This window comes from Poecilia formosa, unplaced genomic scaffold (assembly GCF_000485575.1).
Source record: "Poecilia formosa unplaced genomic scaffold, Poecilia_formosa-5.1.2 Scaffold39, whole genome shotgun sequence".
NCBI lineage: Eukaryota > Metazoa > Chordata > Actinopteri > Cyprinodontiformes > Poeciliidae > Poecilia > Poecilia formosa.
Genome location: NW_006799978.1, coordinates 1889654 through 1910922, shown reverse-complemented (window position 1 = coordinate 1910922; position 21269 = coordinate 1889654). Strand labels below are relative to the sequence as shown.

General features: G+C 35.3%; 1 long non-coding RNA gene across 2 annotated transcripts; it reads left to right on the top strand.

The window, feature by feature from the left end:
• Window positions 1-2070: 2070 nt before the first annotated feature.
• LOC107836103 (uncharacterized) lies at window positions 2071-16232 on the top strand. Of its 2 annotated transcripts, none has more exons than XR_001661947.1 (4): window positions 2071-2268; window positions 6422-6527; window positions 7875-7922; window positions 15993-16231. It is a non-coding gene; the product is annotated as an uncharacterized LOC107836103 (long non-coding RNA). The 2 variants fall into 2 exon arrangements; XR_001661948.1 differs by lacking the exon at window positions 2071-2268 and adding an exon at window positions 5625-5772 and having other exon boundaries at window positions 15993-16232.
• Window positions 16233-21269: the final 5037 nt, after the last annotated feature.

The window sequence follows — 21269 nt, the reverse complement described above, 5'->3', positions numbered from 1 at the left end:
ATGGCTACAGTAAAAACTGACATGATGGAAATGAAAGTGTCCTGGATAAGTCGGGTATTGAGGTAGCTGATATTTGGTTTGGATTGTCTGACATTCTTTTAAATTCTCTAACTTTTCAAAAACTGAATGGAAACCATAAGCCCTTTGAAAGATTTAAATCCATTTGATTTACTCATTTTTATAGATTCTGAAAAGGAACAGACAAATTACATTACACAACTGGTGATGATTAGCATAAAATAACATTTTAAACGCCAGTCCTCAATTGGATTAAATTTGAACTGAGTCTTCTAGAAGCGTTCACAGTACATTCATCCAAACTTGTATGTTTTGGTATAATGCTCATCTTTGCCATCATCTAACCAAGACGCAGTCTGAGTGAAAGTCAAAATGCATAAGTGGTTTTAAATTCCAGTCAAGTGTAATTATATAATTATCAGCAAGAGTTTTTATATACTAAAGTCATTTGAACTAAGGTATTGTAGCTAGAGGAAAGCCACTCCTTAAAGAAAAGCACATGATGGCCCATCTGAAGTTTACCAAAAGGCACCTGAATAGACAACTTCAGTTTCTAAGACCATGAGAACAAAGACTCTGGTCTGAAACAAAGTCTTTGTGAATGCCACATCATCTGATGAGGAAACCAGACATGGCTCATCAGGCCAGCACCATCCCTACAGTGAAACATAGTGGTGGCAGCATTATGCTATGGAGACGTTTTGCTGCAGCAGGAACTGGCAGACTAGTCAGGGTAGAAGGAAAAATTAATACAGCAACACCCAGAGACATCCTGGATGAAAACCTGCTCCAGAGCATATTAATCTCAGACTGGGGTGATGGTTCATTTTTCAGCAGGACAACAACCCAAAACTGTCAAGATCTCAAAAGCTTCAGAACCACACACTGAATGCCCTGGGGCGGCTAAGCCAGAGCTCTGACTTAAATCTCACTGAACGTCTCTGGAAACATCTAGATATGTCTGACAGAAGTCTCCATCCAACCTGATGGAGCTGGAAGAGAAAAATGGGCCAACAGCCTAAAGAACAGAGAGCTAAGCAACTGGCATATCGTCACTTTCCTAAAGTGTCATATTTTGCCAAACGTTTTCGGGGGTTTTTGCCTATTCATCTTTTGACTATAAATGACAGGCCATTATTTTAGGAAGATGACAGTATTCAATAAGACTTAATCAACAAAGTTTTGAACAAAAGCTGTGAATACTTAACTAAATGTTATTTATTTTCTATTTTTAATAAATTAGGAAAAAACTCAACTTTTTTTTCCACATTGTCACAATGGGGTATTTGTATATAGAAAACATTAAGTATTGTACTTTCCTGATCAAATGTAAGCTATTGAATCTTAAAAGTCCAAATCAAACAGTAAATAAACTGATTAATGCTCTGCTCATTTTTTGTTTGTGTTAGGTGTTAATTAGTTCATAGCTAGAACTGTAGTTTACAAATGTTAACTAATTTTACATATTCAATGCATTTACTTCCTCCAACGTATGTCCATATAAAAATGTCATTAGTTGAAGCTGAGTGCAGTGGCTTTGGGTCACATGTATGGCCAAAGCTTTCCATCTTCAGTCAGCATTTCTGTTGAGACTCCAGTTGCTTCATTTATTTCACCAGTATTGGTCTGTTGCTTTAATCAGAGCCAGGGGAGGAATGGGTGAAATGTAGGAAACCTGATGGCCAGTTTTTCCTCATCTGTTCTGACATCACAGCAGTTTCTAGAATTTCTTTTGTAGAATTCAGTATTTTGAGTAGAAAATTTGACTTTTTCACATCATACCCTCCAAACTGCAACATTCTTAATGTTTTAAATATACAAATGTATTTTTCTCACTCATAACAAAGATTTGCTCTTGTTCACTTGATTCATTGGAAACAGACATTATTTTCATTGGACGCATTGCTGTTTCCTTCATTGCTGTAATGTAATGCGTGACAGTGTTTGAACAAGTTGATGAACGTGTAATTCATATTTCTGCCATTGGGTGGCAGCCTACCAAACAGCAATACAAGTGAACTCTATTTCTTGAAGAGAATTCTTCTTCTCCTGTCTTGCTGTTGCTATGTTGAATAGGTACTATAAAAGAGCAAGGACTGGAGGCAAACCTTGATATAAGTCATATAAGTTGGAATATAAGTGTAAGCGATTCAGTTTGCCGATTATTGATAAACCAGATATATCTTCCAGGACTTTTGAATGTTATTGAACTGCCATGGAACTTGAGCCTGAATCTTGTTGAATGTTTCGGTGAGTTGTAGCCGCCATTTTGTGTAATTCGTAACTGTGTTGTGATTTTGTAGGGGGTATTCCTGCTGGATAAGCTAGTATAGACGATGGATAGTTGGATTTTTTTCATAAGTAACCTAAAGTATATTTTTCATTATATTGTGCTACAAAGTTTTATATTGCAAGTTCTAATTAAAAGTATTACTACAAAATCTAAGAGTAGTATAGTTTTTATGTATTTTCAAATTATATATTTTAAGTATATTAGCATAAAGTTTTCAAAATAGGATACTTTTTTTAATTTTTCCAAATTGGTTCTCGTTTTCTTTTTCATGCTTAACCTATTTAGGTTTAAATTATTTAAGTATACAATTTACTGTTAATGTATAAGTCTTCTTTTTGTGATAAACCTGAGACCATTCTTGGTCTGTTTATTTCCAGATAATAAAAAATGTGCAAATTAGAATCTCAGGAGTGAGAGTGAGCATCATTAGTTGTCTGTTTAATTTGCTTCAGTGTTGGCTCTGTGATCAGTGACCTGCCTTGGGGGAATCCTTCTTTTAGCCCGGCGCATGTTTTTATGAACAATGATTATAGCCTTTGGTCATTTAAGGTGTAAAATTACAAGCTGTTGAAAGATGAGAGGTATCAGTCTAGTTTATTACAATATCCCTCACTTTTACACCATTATCTATAGTATCCACTTTCATTATTAATGGGGCTTCCTTGCATCCAAGGGCTCAACTGTAATTCAGCTGCTTTCAAGTCTCCACCACTATGGCTTCCATCATTCTGAATAAATCTGACACACACACTCCTTACTCTATAAGAGTGAGAGTAAAAAGCTGTAATGTCCAATTCTGAGAAGCTCTTTGTGTCCATGGAATCATGCATAGTTATCAGTTATGGGTGCCATATTTATAATCTTTCTTTTATGTGCTAACTGCAGGCTGTAACATAATCCCACAGCACATACAATAACACTTTTCATAAAGTCCCATGCTTGCTATCTGAAGGACAACTATTGCTGTGGCCACTCAGATATGACCTTTACTGCAGCTGCGTCACTCTGTTGAATTTATCTGAATGATTGCCATTACAAAACTGTATTGTTTATTATTAGCTGATGTGATGGCAGTGATGTATGTTTGTGCTTTCATGTTCTACAGAGGAGGATCCTACTGAAAAATACTGTGTGCTGAACCAGATGACTTTATATCTTTTAAAATTTTAAAATAAAATACTTCAAATAAAAATTATACTTCCTCAGGGTTTTGCTCCAGCAGGTTAATTATTTCACGTTCATATTACATAGTGTTGCAGAAGTTTTCATTCTTCTTGAACTTTCTTATATTTTGTCAAATAATAATATCAAAAATCAGTTTAACTTATCTGGGATTACAGAACTAAGTTTATGATTTTTGAGTCTTCTCTTTAAATGGCACATGTTAATAAGATTAACCTAAATCAGTACATTTTTTTAGACCATTGGGAAAAACCTTTTTTCTGTCATTACTGTTTTTGGCCTTTTTGATCAGTAATGATGATTATGATTAAATCTTAAAAGGTCCTTAAAAAGGTTTAAAAAAAAGTTGCTAATCACGATTGACACAAAAAGTATTTTTCTTCTCCATTTTCCAAGTTAAGTCACATTTCAAATAAAATCTAAAAGGACAGGCAAAATGACAAACTACTCACAATGCTTAGAGGCATAATCCCAGAGGCAGATCAATCTAGCAAAGAATGACTTGTCAGATTGGATCGATGTGCTACTTGGAAAGACGCCAACGAAGTGCAGACATGCTTGCTGATTGGTATTGACCTCTGAGGCTAAGAAATGAAACCTTGTTAATCAATATGAGCTTAATATTATCACTCTCACTGCTGTATTTTGCTAGCAAAGAAGGTCATGTTATCATCTTTACCAGTGAAGCATTATGAAATTCTCTTTACTTAGCTGAGTCATTCAAGCTACTTTGCATTTTATTGCAAGAGCTGAAGGTCACCATTGATGCCAACAGACACTCAGAGGCCACTTTGTTAGGTACACGTGTCCAATTGCTCATTAAAATATATTTAAAATAAACTAATGACATGGCAGCATCTCAGTGCACTAAGACACCGAGATGTGGTGAGGAAGAGTTGTGAAAGTGCAAACAGGGCATCAGAATAGAGAAGAAATGTGATAAAAGTTGAGCAGGGACTTTGAAGCATTGATTTTGGTTAATTTCACAGATTTGAAGGTCTTAAAAAATTAAATTTAATTAATCATATTTTATACGTAGTAAAGTTCCAGATGGGTCTTTTGTATTGACATGTTCCTGTACGCCTGTAAACCTGATGCACAGGCAACATCCACAAACAGCAGGGATGATCAACAAAGCTGCTTCTCTTGGCTGACTGGGAGTTAATTTCTGCTGCAACAAAAACTGATGACATACTGGAAAGGACTACTATAGTGTTCACGTTTTCCTAGAAGCAGTTAGCCTATCAGTGAAGCTGATAGGCAAATCCTTCACTGAAGGATTTGCGTACTGATCCAAATCCTCCTATTTGGATCAGTACGCAGCAGTCATGTGGAAAATAATGCTTTGTTAATGTCAAAGGTCAAAGGACAGACTGGTCCACGTTCGTTTAGCATTGAACGTGAACGCTGTACGTTCATTGCTAAACGTACAGCAGCAGCACAGACATCGCTAATGTCAGCGTCCACAGTCCATGTTTCTGCAGAAGTTTCATGAATGATCAGGAGTGGATGAAACACTGAAGCTGAATGGGTACAATAGCATAATAACAACAGGATGAAAACAGATATCTCTGTTATTGAGTTTTCAATATTCAATAATTTATTTTATATAATATTTTCTATATGCAGCAGTTTTTAACAGCTGAAGGTAATATAGTTACTTGATAAAATGGCACTATCCACCAGGGAAATACACAGTACTGCCCCTTTAATCAAGTCCTACGACTAGATAAAAGTGATTTTGATCGCAGCATAGCAGATGTACAAGAATTTGAATGAAGAACCTTCTATTTGGATCAGTACGCAGCAGTCATGTGGAAAATAATGCTTTGTTAATGTCAGAGGTCAAAGGACAGACTGGTCCAAACTGAAAAATTGTTGCAGTCCACCCAAATGTGGAAAGTCGAAAAACAATGATAAATGTGTAATATGGGAAAAAAAAAGGAAATGTATATGAAAATATACATTTTTCATTCTCATCATCATAACTATGAATATAGTCAAAACAGTCAATTGTCATGTCCACAGAGCACTGTGCTGGTTATGTTAGTGTTTCCCTCCTTCTCTCCAGGGTGTGACCAGCAGTGCAACCTATTAGGACTCTTCAGAAGGAGCTTAGAGAAGACACAAAATTATCTTCCAAGCTCAGCTCTGTAGAGAAACTCACCTTCCCCTGCATCTCCTACCATCTCCGCACTATTTAGCTCTGCTCATTAAACTCTCACTACATCTCAACATCCCCAAGATACACATCTCCTCCAAGTGCTCCATGACATCTGGTTTGAATACATCTTTCTTTTTATTGACAGAGTACATGCTGTACAGTCATTGAGACAAATGCTGTTAAACCTTTTCCTCCATATTTATCAAGGAATCCTTAAGTATAAAAAAATCTGACCTCCAGCTTCGGTGGTGCCTTTTGATTTGCATTTGGCCATAAGGTGCAGCATTAAGCAATGCAACTGACCCAAAAGATTTAGTCAGTTTACCAGTTATTTAGTGGCTTTAGGTTGGGGAAATAAAACACGGCCTTATTAGAAAGGTGACCATGTTAACAACTGACTATGCCTGAGGTGTGTTTTTTATTCTGTTTTCACAAAAAAATTGGAAAAAGCAAAAGATCTCGGCGTAGTTTAGTCAACCTTATTTCTGCAACCTCCTTGCTACCTGTAAAATATGAAAAACTAAAAAAATGGATACAAGATCCATTACTCTACAAAGCATTCATACATTTTCTCATAATTTAATATTTAAAAAGAGAGCACTAAATAAATAATTTCACTTCAGCCAATTTCCACAGCATCAACAATGTTTTAGTTTTTTTTTTTTTAGTTTTTTTTGTGTGTGGGGGCAGCTTAGTCTTAAAACAGGCAAAGAAAACAAAAACTTCTGCATTATTGCTGACTACCTTCTAATCTTGTGTCTCAGGATTTTCCCGTCTGAATCAAGTTGGAAACTCCATGTTGCTTGTGTGAGACAAATTTCATCATGCCAGTCACAACATCTGGACCCAAAGAGACAGAGGAAGTTCAAGGTACAAAAACAAAGCAAACAGATTTTATCATTGGTGTTTCAAAGTGGTTCTGCTGGGTCTTTGGTTTTTGCACTGTGGTTGTTCACTTTTGTTGCTTTGACCATTGTTTTTTTTTATCATCAAATATAAAAGAACATTTTGATGTTTATTATCTCTGAAATTTCATGCACTGGTGACTTCAGAAGCTAGGAAATAAAATGTGTTGATTACTTTCAGGGCCTCTTTGAAAACTTTAAAGAAAAGTCTGATCAACTGGGATGTTGCTTGGTGTGCTTTTTTTCTGACAAGTAGTTCAACATTGCCTAACTATGCAGTGCAAACTATCTGGAATACATCACATTAACTGAACAAGAAGCTGTTTTACTTGACCTCACTCAAGAACTAATCTGATGTTCTGCATTTATTTTAACTTGGTTAAAAAAATGTCTTCTTTATAACACAATATTTCAAATAGTGAAATGCATAAAGATCATTTGTTACCATGTACTTTCCTGGCACATTCTGTAGCACAACCAAGTAACTATGTTACCTTAAGTTATTGTAAAAATGTAGTAGTATATATGTCAAACAAAACTTAACAAAGAAATAGACTTTGCACTTTGACACTTGGAAATTAGCTGATCTCTCTAAGAAGCTTCTATTCTCTCTAACACGCCGCCTTCAGCCCATCATCACACCAGTGGTCGTCGTTGTTTACAACTGTTTGTAGGAGAGCTGAACAGAGAAATAGTTTATACGATGAGCTTCAGCAGACACAATGTTTTACTCTCTGAGGTATATGAATATTAATCTTGTGAAAATGTTTAATAATCAACAAATACACAAAAGCCCTTTTCTCTTTGCAGTGGGGGGTGGTAGTTTACAGTTCAGGCAATTTCCAGTAAGCTTCATACCATCAAACTGAGGCAATACATATGTCATGGGCAAACGGTGATGATTAAGGCTTTAACTGTTCTTAGCTGTTGTTAAGGCTGGAGGAGTGTTAAGTCCACCCCTTGAGGAAACAATTATTATTCAATGGCTGAAATCTAGACCTGCTGTACCAAGCAAAGCAGTACAAGGGGCTAGTCTTGTACTAGACTAGATCGAGACGGTTATCTGGTCAAATAAGTTCAGTGAAATCATGATCACTAAAGCAGGTATTATACTTTTTTGTGTGAGGAGTTGGAAATGAAATCATCATGAAATGTTGTAAGAATGTCCTGGTAGTGCATACTCTGATATTGAACTTGATAAAAGTCAGACTAGCACAGGGAGATGGCCTCACTCTGCAGATCATTGCTGACTGTGGAAACTCAACAACATTCTAAAACTTGGATTCTATGTGTGTCTACTTCTGCTGAAAAGGAGAACTTGGGAGCACAAAGCAACAGGGTTTTTTCCTTCGTAGTTCAGGTAACACACTTCTGATATCGTCTCTGGTTTAGGAGTGTCGTAACACATGGAATGTGACAGTTACAGCCCATGGCTTCAATATCTCTGTGTGTGGTGTCTGATATGGCTCTGAATTCAGCTACAATCCACACTCTATGTATCTTCCCTAAAGTCTTGAATTGACTTTGCTTCACAATCCTCTCAAAGCTGCAGTTATCCCTTTCACACATGTTTTGCTTCCACTAATCTTCCATTAACACATTTGGACATATCACATTATGAACAACCAGCTTCTATAGCAATGACCTTTTGTGTGACTATTAAGGAAAGCTAGCACTCTCTCCTATTTTTCCATGATTGAATACAACTTTTCTGGATAAAAAAAAATATATATATATATATATATATATATATATATATATATATAACTAATAACTAAACATAACATAATGATTGGCAGCAGGCGAGCTGAGCAGATGGAGAGAAAATATTAAACAAGTTTGTTTTTCTATGCTTTATTAAAGCACTAACTTCTGGTTGGTTATCAGAAAAACAAATGGAACATAGATAATAAGGTGAAAATAATTTTCAGTTTAAACACTGAGGATAATAAAGGCACTATTTAAGTCTGTAAACTTCCTCACTGATCTCATATTGAGTACACAAGTCAGGCTATGAACAGACATTTGTGTTAGCTGCACAAAATAATAAAATGATCATTTATTTTAAACTCTGTGATGGACCTGTCCAGTTTGTGCCCCGTCATTCACCCTTTGACTGCTGGACATAGGCACCAGCACCCATGGCGACTCCACTAGGGATAAGCCTGTGAGATAATGGATGGATGGATGGATTTCTTTTAAACTAAAACCTTTATTATTGCGTAACATCAAGAAAATACAGAAAACTGATATGCTTTCTTTGCTGTACCAAGGATATTTTTATCAAGATACAATTTCACAGAATCTCAGTAAAGCCAAAGTAACAATCGTGGTTTCTTTCTAGGTGTACAGTGGCATTTAATTGTAAGATAAAATACAGCTTATTTGCCAAGCAACATGCAGTTTATATGATTCACTGCTGCCCCGCTGGAACATCATAAAACATTCAAAACATGTAATGAAAAACAACTTGCTGATTAGCAGCTGATGTTGTCAGTCTGATTGGCATGTGGATGACTGTCCTCCACAGGCTGCAGTCAACAGGTGACGTGTGTCCTATTTATGCCAAACAGTGCCAGGTCAGTCTCCTGCCATGCTGTTGAGCTAAAAGCACCTGAGTCAATAAAAAAAAGTACATGTTAAATTATTTTATTTTAAGTTCTATTCAAAACAATCAAGGACACTGATTGACATTTGTTTTATGTTTAAAACTTGGTTTTAGTTTTTAGTCAAATATTATTAAATGTTATTTCCAAAGTATTTCAACTTCCTAAGCTGCAAGACCTTGAGATTACTATATAAAAACATCCGTGAATCCTAGATTAGTTTGTATTTCTTGTTTTTATCAACATCATGACAGATAACGGCATGCAATGACAGATATCGGTGTGAAAAGGCCTTTCTATCACAGATGTTGCCCTTGTCCTCTGTGTGACATTTCAGAGGGCATGTCAGCCCAGCAGTGTCATGATGTTCTGAGTCTTCAGCATCACAGTATGAGTTTTGTCCACTGCTGGCGCCCTGCTGCCAGGCAGCCTTTTAACTACCTCAGTGAACTTTGTCAAAGTGACAAACTGACCCTCTCCTGAGTACTCGGACTCTGCATTTTGTCTTCCTGGTGACGTGTCTCAAAAACCCCTCAAACTGCTCCTTTAATAAACTAACAGTATCTTTGGTCCAGTTATGTAGTTTGAAATCAAACATGTCCTGCGATAGACCTAGTTTTCCTTTCCGTGGTCATTGGATGTTTGCCTGATCTGTCTCAAGTCTAATCAAATGTCTCTATCCATTACCTGTTCAACTTCTTCTGACACCTCAGAGCCCATAGTACCTTTGGTCAAGTCTAACCTGTTTGCTCGCTGCAACAGTGCCTACAAGGAGCCATTTTCCACAGAAATAATTTGTCAGTCACACAGCTTTAATAAATGGTATTGTCCATCTAAAGGTGTTGTGGTTATCACTGCAATAGGCACTAATGTGTCTCAAGCTGCTGCTCCTGGAACCCATGATTTAAATGGAGGTCCTTAACGTGGCCCAGTTTGATTTCATGCCCTCAAACTTCCTTGAACATCAGAGAGGTGTAAGTTGAAGTTGTCTGTAACCAGGTCAGTGCCAGACATCCCCAGTTCCTCTTCATCAATGAAGTGAGCATTTTATGTTTGCCTGGCACTCTTCTTTCCTGTCTGCTGACACATCTCTTCACCTAAGTGTCCAAGAAATAATGCTGGGTGTCTGATGATACAGTTAGAAAAGAACCTCACACTAACCAGACGAAGCTGCAACACCAAAAGACTCAGCTGGGGTCTTATGCATACCCCCACTCCCACCCAAAGCATTTCAACTTTACCTACTCTGGAATAGGAGTGAGCCAAACCGTCTTCAGGCGTTGGATTCCCAGGACTAGTTGTGGACAATAGTCCTTCAGTAGTCCACTGCTGTTGTCTCTAACAGTCAACAGCAGTGGACACAACCTTGTTTTAAGAACAGCCAAGAACATGTGCATGCAGAAGGTCAGAGTGGAGTGTGGGCTTAATATGTGTAGAAAAAGCAGATTGGCATTAGAAGTTGCAGATAGTGGGAAAATCTAACTTTTGACTAAAAATTGGCTGATAATAGGTTACAGCAACAAGCACCATGACTAATGACACTTATTGCTGATGGATGCCTGTTACCCTTAGCTGTTCAAGTTATTCCTGAAATAAGTAGCAGCTCCTGTCAAATTTATATCAAGGCTTAAAGAAGAAATTTTTACTTATACTCTTACAAAAGATAAGAATAAATAATATATAGTCATCGTATTTGAGCAGTAAAATAAGAGGGAAGTTGGAGGAAAAGTAAAAAAAAAAAACAATTCTAAAATATTGGTATTTAAAACTTTCAAAAGCACTTAGAGCCTTTTTAACTAACTGCCATCAGGAGCAATAATGTAGTTCTAGAGCTCAACCACACAAAGGAAAACCAAATTGTTGGTGCTAAAGCCAGTTAATTTCTGCAGCTACATAGACACAAACGGTAGAGAAGGAACTTGGTAAAAACCACCAAGTAACTGCTTTAGATGCTTGAACCATAAGCTTAAGAAAATGTGTTTGAAGTTTCCATCTGAGGTTTGGTTGTTTTTCCCACTGTCTTGTCTTTCATATTTCTATGGTGAGCTATGGTGGAAGTGAAACAAAACATTAAAATCATGAATTGAAATTGGTTATTGGTACCAAAATTTAGTTTGATGATTGTATTCTGAACTTTTTGTGATTTTGACAGACGTCAGGTCAACCTTGTTTACTGTTAATATCTAGGAAGTGGGGTTAGTGATGCTAATGTACCAAAATAAGCTGAAATCTGAGGAATGTCTAATATCTAAAATCTAGGCCATGAAAAATAATAGTTATGCCCAAGGTGTGTTACAACCAGTCATATTGAGTTTCTGTTAGTGATTTGTGTGTGTGCGTGTGTGTGTGCGCGTGCGTGTGTGTGTGTGTGTGTTTGTTTGTGTTTGTTTGTGTGTGTGNGTGTGTGTGTGTGTGTGTTTGTTTGTGTTTGTTTGTGTGTGTGCGCGCGCGCGTGTGTGTGTGTGTGCACGCGTGTGTGTGTGTGTGTGTTTGAGACCCAATAACTTCCCTCAGTATCTCTCCCTTGTCTCCCTACCCGTCTCTCATTTGCTCAGTAACTCCCGTTTAGCAATCCAGCAATCAAACTTCCAACCATAAGGACTTCTTGATTTTTCTCAGTTAGTGTCAGATTCTCTACTGTTGCCATCAGCCTGTTTTATTGGTTTGCTCAGTTCAGTTACCTTTAAACTGGGAACATCACCTCCAATGCTCATCTTTGCATTTGGGTCCTCAACATTGCCAAAAAGATGTACCTAATAACAGGTCCAGTGAGTGTTTAAAACATGTTTAAATGGCAACTTTAATGGTTATAAAATGTATATATAACACACGAGGAATTTATGTATGGTGGTATCAAACAGAATTTTTCCTGTGTTATAAGTTTAAGCAGATGTTGGTGGAATGAGACTGACACCTCTGTAAAATAAACATGAAATCTGTCCAGTGGAGACCGTCAAAGAATTTCCATCAAAGGCTGAAACAACCAGATTTAAAGGAATATCCATGAGTTTGATGCATAATGTGACCATGTCGCTGCAAGCTGCTCATGTTATGTCCTCATGTGTTATTCTACTCGTATATATCTGTTAGCAGGCTGATAATTATCTTTTATAAATTACATCAATTACATCAATGCAATATTTACATAAGAGCTTCCCTTGATCCATTTCTTTTCTGAAAGTCGCTGACCTCATTAGCATATAAATATTGTTTCATCAAACAGTTTCAGATAACTTTATCTGTTATTTATTCTGTAGAGAACACAACAGTCTGACATACCAAGGGAGGGACCTTGATTTATATGTTTTCCCCAATAGGTATTTGTAGAGGAAGGTACAATACCTCAAAGAAAATTACAAATGAAACAGAAAACAAAGCTGTGTGGAAACCCATCAGATTTAGAGATGTGGTGGTGTTTATATACATTATTTAAAATGTGGATGGATTTTTTTGTCTTGAATTTTAAAATTTGTTTGCCAAATGGAAAATCCCCCTGAATGCATTCTGATACCCTGAAATACAAGAAGTTGTGTATTCACTTTAAATTTAAATATCCCTGCTATTGTATTTGGCTGCTTACAGTATGAACCATCATTCTACGACATTAAATTGTTTACTTTTCCCTGGATGTAAATGTCTATTTGAAGGTGTCTATCAAATTATCAAATTATTTGCAACCTTATACCTCATGTCATTTAAAGCATTATTGCATTCTAAAATAAATCGGAGTACTACTACTTCCTATTTTGCCATCATTAATTTTATCTTAGGCAACTAAAATATTTGTATCATCTTTTGTCGTCACACAGTAAGCCTATTTTTCCATCCCATAAAGGTAAATATTAGAAATGGAAGTGATGTGGTCCTGGCTTGTCCAAATTTATTTCCGTATGACGGTTCCTCTTGTAGGAGACGAATGGTCTTGTTCCAGGAAAGCCCCAAATCCATTAGAATAGCAGGCAATGCCACACTGAGTTAGGTTCATACCTAAGTTTGTGCCTTTTGTTTTCCACAGGAAAAAAGAAATCACAACCTGTACTACAAGTATTATGTATTATTATTCAGTAAGAAGCCACATCCTGGTACATGGTAATATTCTCTCTCCCTCACGTTTCCTGTAAGACTTATTTTTTGGGCTCTTGTTGGACCATCACTAATCTTTAATTTCCTCTGAATAAACCATTGTTTTTGTTTAGGGTGTGCTCAGACGCGCTACAATGTTAAAATCCCTTATATTCAGCTCTGCGACTTGTGTGAGTTGTTGAGAATTTCATCCTGTTCCAGAAAAACCCTGATTTCACCCGAAGAAAAATGTTGGTGTTTTTTTATTTTTTTATTTTTTTTAATGCCAAACCTACCTTGATCCACTATGCCACAACAGTTCAAATTTGGTTCATCAGACCTTAGGCTTTCTTCCATAAGGCTAAAGAGTTCTTTTTCTTTTTTTTTTTTAAACCGAGGCTTGGATAGCTTATTTGAGACCAAAGGCCTCAGTCTTTCAAACTTACTGTGGAAATATTCAGAACCCATTAAACACTCTTATAGAAAAAAACAAAAAACATAACCAAGAGAGAAGTGATGAGCTGAGCAGGAGTGCTGTGAATGTTAATGTTTGGAAGAGTGGCCAACACAGATTTCCTCTGCCTCCATTACAACTCTAAAAGGATGCAGAAAGTCAGTGGTATCATTTTCTACTCCTGCTGTTGGCTGGTTGACCTGATTGAAATTTAACCAGAGAAATTGAGCTCAATGGGAGAAATCTCAGATGGAACAGTGAAGGGAGATGAGAATCGAGTGGACTTGCATAGGAATGCAATAGCCAGGCTAAATGGTTTATGACTGACATTTTTTTTTACACTAAACAAGAGTTTAAATAGTTTCTTACTTTATTTTCTTACGTTTTTACTAGGGATATGTCTATGATAAAATAAAATAAAAATCCTGTCCAAAATAAGAAAAATTGATGGCACACAATTCATCTTTAAAAAAAAAAAGACCTTTTTACAAGACCTTTTTACACTTTGGGAAAAGTGTTTGCATTAAAAGATGAAACTAATTTTAGCCTGGATGACCAACCAAAGCTTCTGTGGGATCCTTACTATTGCTATCATTTCATAAAAGCAACAGACTTCCTAGTGGGCTGGAACTATTTTTTCCACTTCTTTTTCATGCTTTCTTTTTCTTTTTTTGAACTTTTTACCCAACAAAAGAAAATCAATTTCTACTCTAATCTGAACTCAACTTTAGTCCCAGCAGGGAGACACTCATAAAGGTTTTCTCATCTTAACGGAACCCATTCAGAAGCGGAGTTGATAAAAACGTGGTGGCCACACGAGAGACAGAAAGCAAGAGATGGACTGCGTGTCCAATATTAATCAGCGAGATGGCTGGAAACTCTTGAAAGGATCGGGTTTGATACATGCTGGCGGGACATCTGTCCCACTCAGTTTAATAAACTTAAAACTCTTTGGGAATAAAGTCACTGCTTCAGAAAGTTTAAGAAACTAAATCCTTAAAACGAAAGAACGAAGTTTGTATAGTCTCATTTTCTTTATCTTAAACGTGCAATTACCAAGGGAGACAATCAAAACTTACAGTAAACGGAGGAGAAATTGCTAATCTACCTCAGACATGTTGGTGTATAGTAGATATAAACGCGACTGAATCTGTGGTCAATATAGTAATACATATAGTGTAACAATATATAGAACAAACATGGTGTGTAATAATTTATTAATCTGAAAATGAGCTACATATTTACATTCCTTATCACTTCACAAAGTCTTGAGGTGACTGAATTAGCCAATGACATGCCATCATGCAGGTGCAGGAAATAAACACGTCTATGATGGTCTGTTGACTTGCCTGACAACTGATGGCACAACTGTCCCTACCTTTTATTCTCTTGTTGACACTGACACAGTTTGACACATTTAATCTTTTGCTGCTTGACAACTGTGACATTTTAGCTTTTTTAAGCTAAAGAAAAAAAGGTGCATTTTGTACTACAAAGATGAAAACGTTTGCTAAGACATTTCAAAATGTATTTTTAAATGAGAATATTAAAACAGTTTAGTCTAATTACAGTAGTAGTTTATAAATCAGCACTTATTTTAAATAATTTCCAATATTTTTTTTTTCTTCATTAGATTTAAAAGAGGCCAAATTAATTTATGGAACTTTAATTTATTTGGCTATTCAAATAATTCATTTCTCTTGTTGCTAATTATAATACACTGAATCTTCATTATAGCCTCAAACAACTGTGGTCTCAGCCGGTCAGAATGCATCAGAATAGGAGAAGAAAATTATTGAATGTTTGTTTTGTCGATTTGTCTGTCCTTTGCTGTGGTGTTGCAAAAATCCTTTAGATACTACATACAGGCCACAAAATTAGAGGAGCAGTGTTATGTGTTTTCCAGACACAGTGCCATTTTATAGTGCAATCAAGTGCGTTGATAGAATATTGCTGAATAAACCAAGCATTACTTAAATTAAATTAGACTTCTCAACTTAACACCTTGAAATTGGGTCTGTGTCTCTTTCAAAAGCTCCTGCTTGTTCTAAATGGTAGTCAGTTTTTCCTTCTGAATGACTGGTACAACGTAGCCTCACAACGTTTCCCTTCTACCTGAAACCTTCAGCTGTTTGGAGACACACATAGAGAAACAGAACCACAAAACCAGCAAAACTCTTTAGCTTAGCTTAGTCAAAACCAAGCCTGTTCAATTTGCCAGACTTACTTTTGTTTCATTTTTCTTTGCTACATTCATGAAAGTTTTACATGAAGTTTTTTATTTGTTCTCTACACCTCTTTTGCTCAGGTTCCAGACTGATCTAAAGTGGGAAATAACAGAAACTTGTAATGACCCAGAGCCAGACAAACCATCTTCTCCCTCCTGCCGTAGAGGAACTTTTAGGCTGGTTCATCGAAAGGTGACATAAGAAGATCTGGACCCCAGTGAGCCGCTCTGCTTCTTACGCTAAGGTCATTTTCAGGTACTTTAAAATTAACCTGCCAGGTGGTTCAGAAAAGGAGGTGCTTTATCCTTCAATTTTAGGCTTACCAGACAGTTAGTGTCTGATTTTTAATAAAATAATAAACTATTACTAGCAAATATTTTTGAACAATTTACAAATAAACTTCCAGTGTAAATTGAAAAAAATATTTTTCAATGTTTTCTTTTTTGGGTTTTTAAGGGGAAATAATCCTTAATGTAATTCATAATGAGCATAATTACATTCTCGATTCCATGTAATTAGTTTGCTTAATTGTAAATAAATCCTAAACGTGGCAATGATGCAGTTTCATTAAATGTGTGATTAAAACAAGATGGAGAATCCATCATTCAGAAAGATTTTGGATTGAATTTATGGTAAAAAGTTAGTTTGAATAAGACTGTATAAAATATGAATTAATTCAGTTCCAATTACCAGTGCGTCATCATTTCTTATTAAGGGTGTTTTCTCCACAAATGTATGAGAGCTTGGATCGAAGTAAATCTACTAGAAACCTCAAAGCCAAAAGTCAAAGCCACAAGTTTGAGTCTACAGTATATATCCTTTTTTCAGTTCTACAGTCGTTTACTTAAAGATGCAATTAATAAAACATACTTACGGACTCTATCTAGTGGGAATTTCTTTACCATGACAAATAACTTCCCAAGAGCTTCCTTCATTTGGTATTTTATAAGAGACTGGCTAAATTTATATTTTGACGTTGATAATAAGATGCGGCGCTTTACTTTGACTTCATATCAAACTTTAAACTTGTGGCATAAATCCACTGAGGCCTAATTTGGCAAATTGTGCAGTAAGAAGATTTCTTTCCTTCAGGCGGCAAGAAGAAATGTGAGTATTTGAATAATGTGAGTTCTCATTTTCGTTTTGGCAAATCCCAAAAAAAGTCATTTCAATAATTTAATTGAAAAAGGCTTTTTTTTTTCTTCATTTTTAGACTCAGTTTGTCATGATGGCACATGAAAACTGTTGGAGCTTCTTTATATTTTTAATCACCAATGTTTGCACAAATGCATTCTCACTGGCATACTTCATGTAATGTGCTCCAGTGACATTTAGTTTAGACAAAATCTAGATGTCTGATACAAAAATATGAAAACATTTAAAACATAGCTAATAATAATAAAATGGAAATTCTGGTTTATATTTGTATGTTTACATTTGATGGTGACATAAGATATATGTCTAGGTATTTGTTTTAAATGTACTCTTCGAATATATTACCTTTCTGATTTATTTTTCTACATTTTATGTATTTGAAAAAAACTGTTTAGAGTATCTTACAGTTTTAATGTGTTTAATTTAAGCACAAAGTAAACTATAACCCCTGGTTTATGGACTTAAGCTTTTTACTTTGTTTAGCTATTTTTATATGTATATATTTCAACATTCTAGCATCAATAATCATAATGGGGAAAATATGGAAATACGTTTTGACATTCAGACTGTCAAAAATTTGCATTGCATTGATGACAGATGTCAGTGATTCACCTAATTTTAAAGCAATGCAATAGGAATCCATTCAGAGCCTTTTGTGTAATATTATCTTGGGAGACAAAAACAATTTTTCAAAAAAANAAAAGCTCCTGCTTGTTCTAAATGGTAGTCAGTTTTTCCTTCTGAATGACTGGTACAACGTAGCCTCACAACGTTTCCCTTCTACCTGAAACCTTCAGCTGTTTGGAGACACACATAGAGAAACAGAACCACAAAACCAGCAAAACTCTTTAGCTTAGCTTAGTCAAAACCAAGCCTGTTCAATTTGCCAGACTTACTTTTGTTTCATTTTTCTTTGCTACATTCATGAAAGTTTTACATGAAGTTTTTTATTTGTTCTCTACACCTCTTTTGCTCAGGTTCCAGACTGATCTAAAGTGGGAAATAACAGAAACTTGTAATGACCCAGAGCCAGACAAACCATCTGCTCCCTCCTGCCATAGAGGAACTTTTAGGCTGGTTCATCGAAAGGTGACATAAGAAGATCTGGACCCAGTAAGCCGCTCTGCTTCTTACGCTAAGGTCATTTTCAGAAAAGGAAGTGCTTTATCCTTCAATTTTAGGCTTACCAGACAGTTAATGTCTGATTTTTAATAAAATAATAAACTATTACTAGCAAATATTTTTGAACAATTTACAAATAAACTTCCAGTGTAAATTGAAAAAAATATTTTTCAATGTTTTCTTTTTTGGGTTTTTAAGGGAAATAATCCTTAATGTAATTCATAATGACCATAATTACATTCTCGATTCCATGTAATTAGTTTGCTTAATTGTAAATAAATCCTAAACGTGGCAATGATGCAGTTTCATTAAATGTGTGATTAAAACAAGATGGAAAATCCATCATTCAGAAAGATTTTGGATTGAATTTATGGTAAAAAGTTAGTTTGAATAAGACTGTATAAAATATGAATTAATTCAGTTCCAATTACCAGTGCGTCATCATTTCTTATTAAGGGTGTTTTCTCCACAAATGTATGTGAGCTTGGATCGAAGTAAATCTACTAGAAACCTCAAAGCCAAAAGTCAAAGCCACAAGTTTGAGTCTACAGTATATATCCTTTTTCAGTTCTACAGTCGTTTACTTAAAGATGCAATTAATAAAACATACTTATGGACTCTATCTAGTGGGAATTTCTTTACCATGACAAATAACTTCCCAAGAGCTTCCTTCATTTGGTATTTTATAAGAGACTGGCTAAATTTATATTTTGACGTTGATAATAAGATGCGGCGCTTTACTTTGACTTCATATCAAACTTTAAACTTGTGGCATAAATCCACTGAGGCCTAATTTGGCAAATTGTGCAGTAAGAAGATTTCTTTCCTTCAGGCGGCAAGAAGAAATGTGAGTATTTGAATAATGTGAGTTCTCATTTTCGTTTTGGCAAATCCCAAAAAAAGTCATTTCAATAATTTAATTGAAAAAGGCTTTTTTTTTTCTTCATTTTTAGACTCAGTTTGTCATGATGGCGCATGGAAACTGTTGGAGCTTCTTTATATTTTTAATCACCAATGTTTGCACAAATGCATTCTCACTGGCATACTTCATGTAATGTGCTCCAGTGACATTTAGTTTAGACAAAATCTAGATGTCTGATACAAAAATATGAAAACATCTAAAACATAGCTAATAATAATAAAATGGAAATTCTGGTTTATATTTGTATGTTTACATTTGATGGTGACATAAGATATATGTCTAGGTATTTGTTTTAAATGTACTCTTCGAATATATTACCTTTCTGATTTATTTTTCTACATTTTATGTATTTGAAAAAAACTGTTTAGAGTATCTTACAGTTTTAATGTGTTTAATTTAAGCACAAAGTAAACTATAACCCCTGGTTTATGGACTTAAGCTTTTTACTTTGTTTAGCTATTTTTATATGTATATATTTCAACATTCTAGCATCAATAATCATAATGGGGAAAATATGGAAATACGTTTTGACATTCAGACTGTCAAAAATTTGCATTGCATTGATGACAGATGTCAGTGATTCACCTAATTTTAAAGCAATGCAATAGGAATCCATTCAGAGCCTTTTGTGTAATATTATCTTGGGAGACAAAAACAATTTTTCAAAAAAACAAAAAAAAAAAAACAACAAATGTTCTATTTGTCTTTATATTTAAAATCTTCATTTCTAACAAGACAAAGCAGCTTCTAATATTCCTTGTAGTCTCCACTTAATAAATATCATCAGGATGATGAGGGGTTTTTTATCTCAGAGGAAAATTAAGTTGATGGAAGCAGAAAATTTCTTAACCAAATAAATGATGTGAATAACAACGTGACTAATGTGCATTGTGTTTCTGAAAAGAGACTCTCTCTGAGATGTTGCTGTGATTGTGGTGCTGATCAGCTATTAAAATGGGTGTGCTCAGCGTCTGTTGGTGAATACCCTTCTTTGAAGCCTCTGAAACGTAAAATTGTGTATCCCATTTTCTTTCTCCTATTCAAGCAAAGAGAAGACACATCTACCAAATAAGCAAAAAATGCACATTGGTTTACAGATTTTAAGATGTTGAAGCCGGTGAAATGAGAGGGATAATGCATCATAGTAAACAGGCTTTCAGTTTTGGGAAAATTATGAACCTTGTACCACATAAAAACTTTTATTAGGAATATGGAATATACAGAATATGTCTCCTGGAAGCTTGGTCTAAAAATTGTTCAAAAAGAACCCTGATGCACTCCTAGTCACAATTCATTGTTCAGTATTACTGTCTACAACACTTATTTTAATTCATCTAGTTGCATGAAATATAAAAAAATAGAAATGGATCATGAACCTTTTTAATTTGTTTTCTTCAGTTTATTGAGATAAATCTGTCTAAATCAAATTTAAATTATATTCTCATTAAAGGACTCCTACTTTTTATCAGTGGAAAAAAGACAAACTGGAGGACTTGGTTTAGGTTTGGATTGAGAACTCCACTATTTTTAGACATAAAGCTGCACATCGTTTTCAAAAGATATGAAAGCAACATGTGCCTCTGACAATGTTTTAAATTACAGTTCTGATTAGCAAGATTAGGCTAATCTCAAACAACCAGATTTTGTTTAGATTTATGTGTTTTGTAATCATATAGCCTTTGTTAGAAATGCTTTTTTTTTTTTTTTTTTTTTTTTTTTTTTTACCTTAGACAGTTTGAGACACGAGAGGTCAAAGGTGTCTGTTTGCTGTTCTCAATTTTGAGGACAACCTGACAACCTGAGCCGTTCTGTGATAGTCTCTTCCTGTCAGAATATTTCTTTTAAAATCTTTTTTCAGGTAATCAGACTGTGTTTCTGCATTGACCTGTGATGGATGAATGGCTTAGACTTCGTTTTGGTTTTGTGTAGCTGTCTCAACAAACCACAACTTCATGAATTGTAAAGCAGAACTGTTTTATGGACTTTATACTTTAAAGCTTCCTTTGGTATTTTTTTACAGAGCGTCCTGATTAAATGTCATCTTCTATGAACTTCTGCAGTCAAAGAGCTTTTTTATGGAAGCGTGATCTGTTCATCAAGTATACTGAAACGTTACAGATCACTGCGTAAAGATAAACGTTCAAAAGGTTATGGTCTC